Genomic DNA, 10,272 nt, shown 5'->3' with positions numbered 1-10,272 from the left:
AGGACAGGTCCAATGGGGAATGCTCCTGTGGGAGGATTCACGGGAGGACCAGCAGAAGTCGCTCAAGCACTAGTTTTGGGAAACTATCAGAATCAAAGCTGACTAGAAAAGGATCTTAGGGTAGTTTTAGAGATAGATGGAAAGGATCAAGAATTTATGGTAGACACTGGAGCAACCTATTCTGTTCTTAATAGACTATTGGGACCTTTGAGTGACACAACAGTACAGGTGGTGGGGGCAACAGGAAAGCTAGAGGAACAACCATTTTTACAACCTTTAAATCTTAGGTTTGGGGGGAAGGAATTAGATCACCAATTCTTGTATATGCCAAACTGCCCCACACCCCTTCTTGGCAGAGACCTGTTGTCCCGACTTAATGTGAAAATAATATTTGAAGGGGGAAGGGTGAAATTGGAAATACCTGAGGAACAAATAGCAGGCATTTTTGTGATCAAGGAAGTGGATGCCTCTCCTATTCCAGAAGAAATTGAGCAGGCTGTAGTACCCTGGGTATGGGAGTCAGGGGTTCCCGGAAAATCTAAAGCTGCACAGCCAGTAAAGGTGGAACTAAAGGAAGGGGCCCAACCAGTGAGGGTAAAGCAATACCCCTTGAAGCTTGAGGCAAGGAGGGGAGTAGCCCCATTAATTAAACAATTTTTGGCTCAAGGAATATTACAGGAATGTGAATCCAAGTATAATACTCCAATATTTCCAGTAAAGAAACCTAATGGTAAGTACCGTTTGGTACAGGACTTAAGGGCTATTAATGAAATAGTGAAAGACATACATCCAGTTGTTGCTAATCCTTACACCTTGTTAACATCTGTATCGGAGGAGTTTAAATGGTTCTCAGTGATTGACCTTAAAGATGCCTTCTTCTGCATCCCACTGGCAGTAGAGAGTAGGAAATATTTTGCCTTCGAGTGGGAGAGTCCTGATTCTGGGAGAAAGAAGCAGCTTACGTGGACCAGAATCCCACAAGGATTTAAATGGTCCCCTACTATTTTTGGAAACCAACTGGCCAAGGAGCTGGAGGAATGGAAGATAACCCAGGTAACAATATCCCCATCCTTGTATGTAGTCCTGCAGTACGTGGACGACATCTTTCTGGCTACTAAGGAAAGGGAAATGTGTGTGGAATTAACAATTAAATTACTCAACATGCTGGGCCAAGCAGGGTATCGGGTTTCTAAGGAAAAAGCTCAATTGGTCAAAAATAGCATTATTTATCTCGGTTGTGAGATCACACAAGGGCAGAGACGTTTGGGAGTAAACCGAATAGAGGCAATATGTGCTATTCCTTTTCCTCGTAACCATCAGGAATTGAGATCTTTTCTAGGAATGGTGGTATGGTGTCGACTGTGGCTCATGAATTTCGGTCTCCTAGCCAAGCCACTGTATGAGGCCTTGAAGCAGCATCGGCTGGAGTGGACAACACAGCAAAAGAAGGCCTTCCAGGAATTGAAGCAGGCACTAAAGGAGGCCCCAGCCCTAGGACTCCCTGACCTGACCAAGGAATTCCAGTTGTACGTGAATGAGAGGCAAAAACTAGCATTGGGGGTCCTCACCCAGAAGGTGGGATCCTGGAAGAGGCCAGTGGGATACTTCTCTAAACAACTGGATTCGGTAAGTTCCGGGTGGCCCTCGTGTTTACGAGCCGTGGCGGCAACAATAATTCTTATTCAAGAGGCCCGGAAATTGACTTTGGGGGCAAAAATGAAAGTGTTTGTTCCCCATATGGTCATGGCCGTTTTGGAGCAAAAGGGGGGTCACTGGCTATCATCCAGTCGAATGTTGCAATACCAGGCTATCCTGAGAGAACAGGATGATATTGAAATAAGGACTACTAATCATGTTAATCCAGCGGAGTTTTTACGCAGTGACCAGGAGGCTGGGGGACTGGTGCACGATTGCGTAGAGGTAATTGAACAAGTATATGCCAGCAGACCCGACTTAAAGGATGAACCATTGGAAGACCCTGAATGGGAACTATACACTGATGGATCCAGTTTTGTCGAGAATGGGACTCGCTATGCCGGGTATGCAGTGGTAACATTGGATCAGGTAATAGAGGCAAAGGCTTTGTTACCTGGAACTTCGGCCCAGAAGGCAGAGGTGATTGGACTCACCAGAGCCCTGTATTTGAGCAAGGACAAAAGGGTTAATATCTGGACAGATTCTAAATATGCCTTTGGTGTGGTTCACGTACATGGGGCGTTATGGAAGGAAAGGGGGCTATTGAATTCACAGGGAACCAACATCAAGCACCGGGAAGAAGTGCTACAGCTACTGGATGCAGTACATAGTCCCAAAGCAGTTGCAGTTATGCATGTTAGAGGACATCAGACTGCGGAAGGAGACGTTTACAGAGGAAACCGATTTGCTGATGTTACAGCACGGCAAGTGGCACGGGAAATATGGACTCAAATGGCATTGGTACCGGTAAGAACGAATCCGGCTACCCCTTACCTGAATCAGGAGCCCAAATATTCAATAGAAGATGGAAAACTAATAAACTTGCTAGGGGCACAGAGGAATCAACTTGGGTGGTATGTTACACCAATGGGACAAATAGTGGTACCTACTCGCATAATGAAATTTATTTTGGAATCAGAACATAACAAATGTCATTGGGGGGCAGAAGTATTGGTAAAATTTTTGAAAAATGAGATAATCTCTAATCAGATGTTAACAATGGCAAAAAGAGTTAATGCAATGTGCCCGGTATGTTTGAAAAATAATCCAGTAGTTAGGAGACAAATACAAATGGGAAAGCTGCAAGTCGGGCCACAACCGGGAGATTACTGGCAAGTTGATTTTTCCGAATTGCCTAGGGCACAGGGATACAGATACTTGTTAGTGTAAGTATGTACGTTTTCAGGGTGGCCAGAAGCTTTTCCATGTAGAACTAATCAGGCTAAGGAGGTGGTAAAAACCTTGTTAAAAGAAATGATACCAAGATTTGGAGTACCTTTAGGATTGTCATCAGATAGGGGTCCGCATTTTATAGCCGGGGTAGTACAGGAATTAGCACGATTGTTAGATATAACATGGAATTTGCATACCCCCTGGAGACCTCAGTCTAGTGGGCAGGTGGAAAGGATGAATCAAACCCTGAAAGTACAAATTAAAAAGATTTGCCAGGAAGCTAAACTGCACTGGCCTCAAGCTTTGCCTTTGGCCCTACTCAGGATTCGAATTAAGCCAAGGGAAAAGGTAGGCGTAAGTCCATATGAGATACTATATGGCAAACCATATCATGCAACTGTATTAAAAGGGGAGGTACATTTGAGTGGGGACCAGGCAATTGCAGAGTATGTTATGTCACTTAATAAGATCTTGAATTCTTTAAGAAATACTTTATAGTGGAATAGACCGCTCACGCTGGAGAATTCGGTCCACGACATTCAGCCTGGGGACCAGGTGTACGTCAAGAAGTGGATCACGGATCCGCTACGGGAATCATGGAGTGGACCCCACCAGGTGATGATGACGACCTACACGGCGGTGAAGGTCCGGGGGATGGATGCTTGGATCCATTACACCAGGGTAAAGAAGGCACCGTTCCAATGGGAAACCCAGATAGTGTCTCCAACCCGGATGATCTTCCGCGCAAAGCCGCCTTCTTAATTATATTACTGCTAGTGATCATGAGACTATTACCCGTTCAAGGGTCTACTCTAGTACAGGTTGAAGAAACAAAGGTTACAGTCATGGAAGGGATGGATGTTCAATTAACTTGTGTTATATTTGACAGCCAGAGAGTTGAGGCCGGTGAAGTTATTGCAATATGGCAACGGGGGGCTGAAAGAAGCCGAGGCAAGATCGGAGTCGGTTGGGATCAGGATAAACAACAAGGAAACACGGTACTGAATCTTACTAAGGTAACCACAAACGATACGGGAGAATATACATGTTTGGTCAAGATACGGGATAGTTTTGATTACAAAAGAGTGAGTATGAGGGTTTTGCCATGGACAGGGGATCGTGCTGAAAACATAAAGGTTGATACAGTATCAATGGCAGCGGACATGTGGGATGGGTCACCCCTTAGAATAAATTGTTCCTACCTAGTAAGATCAAGATATCAAAGGAACCTATGGGTCAAAAGGTGGAGGCAAAATAGGGAACTGACCTGGGACAGAATAGAGGACGGGACCAGTTGGTGGGAGAAGGAAGGCAAAGGTTGTGGGTGGTTGAATGTCACTAATCGTAGAATAGGAAATGCATGGTGGAGGCATGACAGAATGATGTTATCCTTACAGAGACATGGTAGAAGGGGTAGACGGGAGGCTAATGATACAATAGAACGGGATACTGAGCAGGAAAACTTAGTGGTAGGATTAATTAGAGATTTTGGGATCATGCAGAACGTGACTAAAATAACAGCTTGCCTACCATTACCACAGGCTGCAGGTGAACCAATTCCCTGGGGAATAATACCGGTAACCAAAATGCCTGAAACATTCAAGAATGTTTCATGGTCCTGCCAGTCAGTTCCCAAACCAGTGGATGTATGGAGGGATTTGTGTATGACCATTCGGGCTATGACTAGAGAGGAATGTGAAAAGAAACCCAATCATTATGGTTGGATTCAAAATACCAGGAAGTGTTTAATTGCAACCCCAATAGATGAGCCATGCAATACAGTATGAATAAGAACGAAATCCCACCGAAATGAGATGAGTTGTCAGAATGTCACACAGAATTTTGACACCTGGAATAGTTGGAAGACATTATGGGGACCTAGTGTTTTGGAACACTATAATTACCTTGGGGAAGTACAATGGTGCATCCAATGGTCAGGAGTAAAGAATCAGTCACATTATAGGGCCCTCATCACATCTACATCTTCCCGAGAGTTCAGACCGCAGAAAGAGGATTGGAATTGTACTGAGGTTTTTACATGTGATACACCGGAAGACCTAATTGGATTGGTACCAGTGAAAATGGCATTAAAGTGGGGATGCGAGTGTAGGGGGTATGATCACACGGTTAGCCGAGAGTCCATGGATGGACCCATAGATTGCAGATATACTACTGTGCATAGCCCTGGAAATCTAGTCTGGGTGTTGGGACATGGACAGTGGACCACACATTTACCTCTAGATGGATCAGTAACACAAATCACCCTAGGGGTTCCCACATTGTGTCCATACTGGAAACAGAATAGATTGATCCAAAGGAAAGGACTCAGAAAGAGGGAAGAATCCCTAGAGGAGCAGTGGCATGAACCTGGCTCAGGAGTACACTTTGGATGGATATTAGAATCATTATTCCCTCCGGTAGCGACATATCGAAATAGGGAAATGCTCAACAACTTGTTAGGACAGACAGAAAGGTTGGCAGCAGCTACTAAGAAGGGATTTAAAGATCTAAATTTGCAATTGCAAGCTACATCAAGAATGACCCTACAAAACAGAATGGCATTGGATTTGCTACTGTAAAGAGAACATGGAGTTTGTGGTTACCTGAGTAGGAGAATAGATCATTGCTGTGTACACATTCCAAATGTTACACTTGAAGTTGAGAAAGATATTTCTCAACTGGCAGAAGTGGAAACAAAAACCAAGGAAATTGAAAAGGAAGCACAGCATAACTGGATAGGAGCAGTATTTGATTCTTTGGGGCTTCACCTGTCTGGCTGGATTACATCTGCTATACAGTATGCACTAATGTTTTTAGTATTTTTAGTGACTATATGGATTGTATATAGATGCCTCTTAGGAGTGATCGAAAAGGAAAAGAAGCGATCTCTCCGGTTGCTGAAGGCGATGACCCGCGGGCGGCAGAATGAAGAACACTCCCCACCTCGTTATGAAGATGTTACTGTCAATACTGTTGATTGAGCATCCTTGCAGCAGGACTGAAGGATGCTCAAAAGGGGGGAAATGTTGGAAAAGAAATGAAATTTAGCAAAATGTGTAATTATAGTATAGTTATGAGTTGTGTGTGAATTGGTTTGTTAAAAGCAGTTTTGCAGTTTTGCAGCCGTTGATAGTGTGTGTGTTTGGTTTGTGTGTAACTTAGCAGGTAGTCTTAGGAATTTAGTAAATAATTAAACTAGTGCAGGAAAGTAAGAATGCTAACCTGTCTGGAGGCAGCATACAATGCTCTTAGAATAAGATAAGCAGAAGATTTATGATCTTGCCTGTGAACCAAGGAATGTATCACAAGGGAACTGTTTCTTGGAGACTTTGTTGTGAATCGCATGTATAAGAGGGAAGCACCCATATGTGAAATCGGGGGCTTGGGTTTTTGGGACGTGAGTCCCCCAGCACCCCGGGCCCGTAATAAAGCACCCACAAAACTTATTCGAATTTTGTGTCATTTATCAATCGGGCAACAAATCTGGTCACAGATTCTGCATATGTTGCGGGTGTGGTCAAAAGATCGGAGGGCTCGCTCTTGAAAGAGGTCAGTAATGAGGTTTTATACCCATATCTGGCGAGCTTGAAAACATTGCTAGAAAGCAGGGAAAGAGAATATTTTATCACGCACATTAGAGCGCACACGACACTTCCGGGGTTTTTAGCGGAAGGGAATGCTCGGGCGGACAGGTTGACAATGCCCATTTCGCAAACACTGCCGGACATTTTTGAGCAGGCAAGATTAAGTCATGTGTTCTTTCATCAGAATGCACAGGCGCTGATGGAGTCCTTTCGTCTCACAAAGAGTCAGGCGAGGGAGATCATTAGTGCTTGTCCAGACTGTCAGCTTGTGCAGCCACCTTCTTCTACAGGAGCAATCAATCCGCGGGGACTGCAAAGTCTTCAATTGTGGCAAGCTGATGTCACAAAGTATCCATCCCTTGGGAGGCTCAAAAATGTTCATGTTTCAGTAGATACATTCTCAGGTGCAGTCTTTGCTTCAGCACATGCAGGGGAAACAGCAGACCATGCTTGTTGACATTTTCTGCAAGCATTCGCATCATTAGGTGTGCCTCAGGAGATAAAAACAGACAATGGTCCAACGTATACAGGCAGGGTGCTTGACAGATTCCTGAAAAGATGGGGTGTCAAACATACGTTTGGTATTCCACATTCGCCCACAGGTCAGGCGATCATTGAAAGAACACATCACACCCTGAAATCCCTTCTGGACAGACAAAGAAGGGGTGAGCCAGAGGCAACACCTCACATGAAATTGAATAAGGCGCTGTATGTGTTGAATTTCCTAAATAGTTCATCCTCAGAACCTAATCCACCAATCGTGAGGCATTTTCTAAACAACACACAGGCAAAGCTAAGGGAAGATCCTTTAGTTTTGATCAGAAACCCAGAGAAAGGACAAATAGAGGGTCCTTTCAAACTAATCACTTGGGGCAAGGCTTTCGCTTGTGTTTCCACAGATTGAGGTCTGAAGTGGGTGTCAGCGCGACACGTGAAGCCATTTCAAACGCAAGAACAGGAGGATGCTGATCCGAGAAACAAAGAGACGAGTACTCAGACAGAAGTCGAGACTCAGACTGCAAAAGACGACTCAGAAGAGAAATAAAAGAAACTAAAGACTTTGGGGATTTTTCCTTTGGGGTCTTGAGTGAAAAACATAACAATGATTTCGCACAAAAGTCAAGTCATGAGTTTCATAATGTTTATGTGCATCATTCTTTCATTCATTGCAATAAGCAATGGGGCAAATTTACCTATTAATCAACCAAAACAAAATGTATGGGAGGCATTAGCTCAAGCAGCGAATTTGGATAGTATTTGTCTGACACACTCGAGGCCAGGGAGACCATTTTCAGCATGCATGGTTGGATTGCCAGTGGACGAATGGCCAATTCCAGGACACTTCGCAGTTAACATCTCGCAGGTCATTAAAGATCCTGTGAAAGAGTGGTGTGCTTGGACACATCTACTTCCTGTGGCTTCTACAGAACCTCAGGAATTGGAGATTTTTTGGTCCATGACAATGGAACTCTGCATGCAGTTTGAAACTCCAAATGTCACAAAGGCAAAAACTATCGATTTGACTCCCAATCATGAATTCTATAAAAATGCATCAGCATGGTGCAAATACACAGAGAAAACTGCCAGAGGATCGATCTAAGTCCCAGTGCAATTGCCACGGGGTTTGTTTCTAATTTGCGGGGACAGAATTTGGCATGGCATTCCTGCTAATGCCACGGGAGGTCCATGCAGCATTGGGGAAATTTCAATGTTATCACCTGATTTGAAATCGCTAACTGAGAAAAAGCGCAAAGAAAAAAGATCAATACAACATTATGCGGCAGATTGCAATGACGAAATATTTACTTGGGACAAGGCAGCGAGAGTTGCTACAGCAATCTTTTCACCTCAAGCAGCATCAGGGGTGGCCTTGACTCAAATCGACCGCATGGGTTGTTGGTTGAGCAAACATGCTCAGTCTGTGTCTGTCGCATTGAGTGACATGTTAAAAGACATCAGTGGTGTAAGACAGGCGACTCTTCAAAACAGACCAGCGATCGATTATCTATTGCTCGCTCATGGACATGGGTGCGAAGAATTTGAAGGGATGTGCTGCATGAATCTCTCAGACCATTCCAGATCAATTCATGAAAGTATTCAGAAAATAAAGGACAGCATAAATAAACTTGGCGAGATCACAGGATCATGGATCGATGATCTGGTAGAATTCTTTGACATCTCTCCCATATGGAGAGGAATTTTAAAGATAGCATTCTATGTCTTAATAATTCTCTTAGTCCTCATACTTGTTATCCCGTGCATCTTTGCATGTCTAAGACGTGTCATGAGTCAGGTAGCAAAAGAAGTCTTTTTAGTGCAAACAGAAGGGGGAGATGTGGGATCTCAGCACATCAGTCCTGATGTGCAGAGTCACCGAGATAACCCTTGGGGGGCTCGGAGGTCCTGGAATGTTGCCAGAAGTGTCTGGTGGCTGGACTTTGATCCTGCACAGGAGATGACATCTGTATGAGGATGGGAGGATCACATGGGGGTAAATGGTGAAGGGATAGGTTAATTATAGTGTGAAACACAGGTTTTAGAATTTCGGTACAGGGGGGTTCTAGAGAAACAAGATGGAGGAATTAGGGCGTGTCCTGTCCTTCTTCTTCTTCTTCTTGGCCTCCATCTTCTGTGGTGGTGGTGGCACTTTGGGATTGGTTCTTACTAAAAGTGCACTTGTCAATAAGGGTGAAAGGTATTGGGGAAAATAGGTAAATATCTTATACGTGGTTTTGGGTATAAAGATAAGTGACCGCCTCGAGGGCTCTCAGTGTGCTCATGGCCAACGTGCTGTGTGGACCTCTGTCGGGCCGAGAGAAGATATTGTAGATAAAAACTAATAAACACTGAAGACTGAGAAAAAACCTGAAGACTCTTTTCGTCCTTTGGAGCGCGGGCTGTCCCAAGGCCATCCCAAGCCTTTCCAGGCCATCAAAAACAGCCGAGAATGGGACAGAACTGGAGTAAAAGGCAAGCAACCGGTAATATAAATGGTTTGAATAAAGCGAGGTGTCCCTTAGGGCCTTTGATCTGTATCAAGTGTCAGCTTTGATAGCTACTGCTGCTCCCTCTAATGCCTGAAAGGGCCTGAGGCACTTCAGCAAGGGACCATTGTGGGGTCTATTTAACTCTAGAGATAACTGCAACGCTCAGCCCTTGTCTATGAGGCTAACAAGTGTTATCTCTTGTCTTTTTAATGCCAGTGTACATTGGCATGTGGGGTGTTGTACTGATATAGGTTGTTACCAGCATTCTTGGGGTGTCTCAGTAGACCTAAATCCCTCTTGTTGCATTATGTCAGTGAAGGGTATGCTCATGGTTTGGGGAAGTAAAGTCAATTGAGTTATTAGAGTCCCTTGGGGAACGGTGCAAGGGGGTTGAGGTATTCAGGCCATTATCATAATCTCATTGTCAGACTCTATAGCCCCAGGGAGAACAAACTGTCCCAACAAAGAGGTGGATGACCAACATAAAAGCAATGCATGCATATGCTGCCCTGGTGGTCCAAAAACTCCTGTGGGAAGTAAATGACCAGATGAATCAAGTAATGTTACTGCGATGGAGGTTTCAAGGTCTAGTCCAGCACTCCCTGGTGTGGTGGGTTGGAAATCGGCGATGGTTCAGAGAAGGCTGCTTGTGGTCTGTCGAAGGCTGCTTGGGGCGGCAGCTGGGCTGAGGCTTGTAGTGGTCTTCTCTGAGGCATCAGTTGGGGCATTTGTGTCTTTGCGTAGTGCCGCTCTGCGCTTTGTCTCCTGTTTCCCAATATTGGACACCTTTCAAAATCATACTTGGACTGACACTGATTAGCATAATGCCTTCC

The 10,272-nt window shown here is 44.5% G+C and overlaps 1 pseudogene; it reads left to right on the top strand.

Moving 5' to 3' along the window:
• The first annotated feature begins 558 nt into the window (after positions 1–558).
• Positions 559–3,243, top strand: LOC128946097 (uncharacterized; annotated as a pseudogene).
• The last annotated feature ends 7,029 nt before the right edge of the window (positions 3,244–10,272 follow it).

Source organism: Melozone crissalis, unplaced genomic scaffold (genome assembly GCF_028551555.1).
Source record: "Melozone crissalis strain CALT ecotype California unplaced genomic scaffold, PUWL_Pcris_2 ptg000074l_1, whole genome shotgun sequence".
In the NCBI taxonomy this organism is placed as follows: Eukaryota; Metazoa; Chordata; class Aves; order Passeriformes; family Passerellidae; genus Melozone; species Melozone crissalis.
The sequence above is the reverse complement of the archived record's forward strand: the minus strand, read 5'-3'. Positions and strand labels throughout refer to the sequence as shown.